Source organism: Scyliorhinus canicula, chromosome 13 (assembly GCF_902713615.1).
Source record: "Scyliorhinus canicula chromosome 13, sScyCan1.1, whole genome shotgun sequence".
Classification (NCBI taxonomy): Eukaryota; Metazoa; Chordata; class Chondrichthyes; order Carcharhiniformes; family Scyliorhinidae; genus Scyliorhinus; species Scyliorhinus canicula.
Window position 1 is genome coordinate 21,709,403 of NC_052158.1, and position 4,035 is coordinate 21,713,437.

Sequence of the window (4,035 nt, forward strand, 5' to 3'; positions counted from 1 at the left end):
GTTCGCGGTGCATCCAGGGGACCAGGAGAGAGGGATTGGGGAGCTCCCGCTGAAAAGGGCGGAGAGCAGTTTCAGGTACCTGAGGGTCCTGATAGCCAGGAGCTGCGGGATCCTGCACAGGCTCAACTTTACAAAGCTGGTGGAGCAGATGGAGGAGGAGTTTAGGAGGTGGGATGCGCTGCCGCTCTCCCTAGCGGGCAGAGTCCAGTCTGTCAAAATGACGGTGCTCCCGAGGTTCTTGTTCCTCTTCCAGTGCCTCCCCATCATGATTCCGAAGGCTTTCTTCAGGAGGGTCAATAGGAGTATCATGGGGTTTGTGTGGGTGCAGCAGAAGACCCCAATCATGAGAACATAAGAACATAAGAACTAGGAGCAGGAGTAGGCCATCTGGCCCCTCGAGCCTGCTCCGCCATTCAATGAGATCATGGCTGATCTTTTGTGGACTCAGCTCCACTTTCCGGCCCAAACACCATAACCCTTAATGCCTTTTGTCTTTAAAAAAACTATCTATCTTTACCTTAAAAACATTTAATGAAGGAGCCTCAAGTGCTTCACTGGGCAAGGAATTCCATAGATTCACAACTCTTTGGGTGAAGAAGTTCCTCCTAAACTCAGTCCTAAATCTACGTCCCCTTATTTTGAGGCTATGCCCCCTAGTTCTGCTTTCACCCGCCAGTGGAAACAACCTGCCCACATCTATCCTATCTATTCCCTTCATAATTTTAAATGTTTCTATAAGATCCCCCCTCATCCTTCTAAATTCCAACGAGTACAGTCCCAGTCTACTCAACCTCTCCTCATAACCCAACCCCTTCAGCTCTGGGATTAACCTAGTGAATCTCTTCTGCACACCCTCCAGTGCCAGTACGTCCTTTCTCAAGTAAGGAGACCAAAACTGAACACAATACTCCAGGTGTGGCCTCACTAACACCTTATACAATTGCAACATAACCTCCCTAGTCTTAAACTCCATCCCTCTAGCAATGAAGGACAAAATTCCATTTGCCTTCTTAATCACCTGTTGCACCTGTGAACCAACTTTCTGTGACTCATGCACTAGCACACCCAGGTCTCTCTGCATAGCGGCATGCTTTAATATTTTATCATTTAAATAATAATCCCGTTTGCTGTTATTCCTACCAAAATGGATAACCTCACATTTGTCAACATTGTATTCCATCTGCCAGACCCTAACCCATTCACTGATGGCACACTCTGATTGGGGACTGAGATTTATCCAGATATTTCGATGGACATTCCCAAACACGTGTATGCACACACACGCATACTTCCATAAAGGCACATACTGCCTAATTCTTTGACTTTAATTTGCAAACTAGAGAAGGACTGTACCATTCCGGAAGTGATGTTATATAAAACATCCCTTACATCTCAAGGATGGATCAGTTCTCCTCAAACATCTTTGATTAAACTATGTTTCTTTTTCTCCCCGATTATATCTTAACAGTGCATCGGTGCCATTATATGTGTGTGTTCACTGCCGATACTGTCTGCCTTGTACTTTATTCCTCATTGCATTAATAAAAAGTGCAAGGAAAAACTGCGTTACAAGCTTGAATTGGAGGATATGTGTGAAATGGAGGAAGCGAGGATAATGGAGGAGCAAATAAAAACAAAAGCGACTGAAAAGGCAACAGCAAACTATGAAACTAAGTTAAAATCACTACTTCCCTGGAATCCGAATGGAAATGAAGCGACAGACGAGGTAAGTGGCATCAAAATTAAACGACCAGTTAGTGGAAATCAGGACAAGCTGTGAACATGGAGCATGAGTGCAGCTGTCATGAATTAGTGGACATTCTTGAAAATATTGTACTCTTTTGCATTCCAGCATAACCTCAGAATGTGTTCAGAATACATGTACAATAATTCCTGGTCATTTATAATAGTTTTCATTATCATTGCTGGTCGTAATATTAGAGTTTGAGGTAGGGGATGCTCTACGGCCATGATCAATCCTGGCTGTTTGCACTGTGACCCTTCATGGAGATTGGGAGGCTCACCAGTCAACGAGTGGTTTGAGGTTATACTCAGAGCAATGAGCCTCTCAAGCTCTCTCTATCCAAAGCAGCATTGTTGCATTATTTCCAAAGTATATATTGATATTTGGAATGATTGGAAGTTGTTTTAGTAATTGAATGCTCTGGGAACAATTTTGGTCCTAATTATTGATTAGCATAATTGGAGCTTGTTCTGCATTTTCTATCCCTTTCGCCTTTATCTCCTGGCTCTCTGCATCTGCCTGGCCTCCCGTTCTTTTATTCACTTTGCAGAGAGCCAGGAGTGAGATACCATTACGCAACGTCTCCAACTCACCTGATGAAGGAGCTACACTCCGAAAGCTAGTGATTCCAAATAAATCTGTTAGACTTTAACCTGGTGTTGTAAGACTTCTTCCTGTACCCGCCCCAGTCCAACACCGGCATCTCCACATCAACTCTCCTGATGACCAGCAACTAATGTCCAATTGGGTGAAGTAGCACAGCACTCATTCAATTCAGCCAATTGTGTGTGAGCCAATCTCTCACAATTGGCTGAATCATTTTCCTGCTCGACAACGATTGGTTCGGCTCCTGGTGGAAAGAAGCAAGGGCCATCCACAGACATGACTGTCTGTGTGGAGTTTGCACATTCTCCCCATGTCTGCGTGGGTTTCCTCCAGTTTCCTTCTACAGTCCAAAGTTGTGCAGATTAGGTGGCTAGGCCATTCTACATTGACCCTTAGTGTGGAGGTGAATGGTTACAATTCAGAAAGTCTCCCAAATTTAGTCATTGGGAAGTTGCATGTCTATTACAAAGTTTCAAGGATTTATGGCTGTGACATCAAAGCCAAGGGAGAAACATTCTTATAAAGAGCAAAACTGCCCCAGATTCAATAAATCTGCCCTACCTGCCATTTTAAATGTCGTACATGATAGATATGACCAGGTCATGATCAACAGTGTTGGCTTGGAGAGGAGGACCTGATTGTGCACAACAAATGACCCAATGATCTAATTACTTAAGTTGAAGTTAGCTAAATCTCTACCCGTAAACACTTAGGCCGACATAAATGCAACTGCGCCTCGGCTGAATGTTTGCTGGTTGTTCCTGACCCTCGAGGTCTGTCGCTGTTCTGCCCTTTCCTGAAGAGCCACAGATTCCTGAGCTTCCTGTGCTCCCTTCATTCTGTCACCACCTCCACCTCCTTCTTCCAATCCTTCTCTCCTCCTCACTCGATGTGTTGCCAACCGAAACAACAATCACCGTCTGTCTCAGACATCTTTCGCCTTTCATGCCTCACAACTTGCATCAGGAAGATCTTCAATCAAAAGAGGTCGCTGAATCATGCCTTTTGCAAAATGACCCAAAACATTCTTCTGACCACTCAAACTCGCTGTCCGTGCAGCCAACTACGTTTTAATTGTAAAGGTGAGACTCTGGTCTCAATGGCAGGTTTAAAATGCGCAACAAACAAGTTTGCGCTAGAAAGAAAAATTGCCACCTTCGCAAATCTCACCCTTATGGTGCAGTTTTGCCTTTTGACTATATTACTTCAAAGAAGTGGAAATTTAATCAGCTCATAAAACATAAAAATCGACTGCAAAAGCTTCTATAGAAATGTGGAGAAAAAGACTGGTGAAGACAAATGTCCTTTGCAGTTAGAATCAGGTGACTTCATAATGGGCAACAAAGAGATGGCAGACCAGTTGAAAAAATACTTTGATCTGTCTTCACTCAGGAGGACACAAATAACCTTCCTGAAATACAAGGGGACAGAGCATCTAGCACGAAGGAAGAACTGAAGGAAATCTTTATTAGTCAGGAAATTGTATTGGGGAAACTGATGGGATTAAAACCTGATAGGTCCCCAGGGCCTGATGTACTCAGAGTACAAAGAACAAAGATAAGTACAGCACAGGAACAGGCCCTTCGGCAACTCCACGCCTGCGTCGACCACGCTGCCCGTCTAAACTAAAATCTTCTGCACTTCCGGGGTCCGTATCCCGCTATTCCCATCCTATACATGTATTT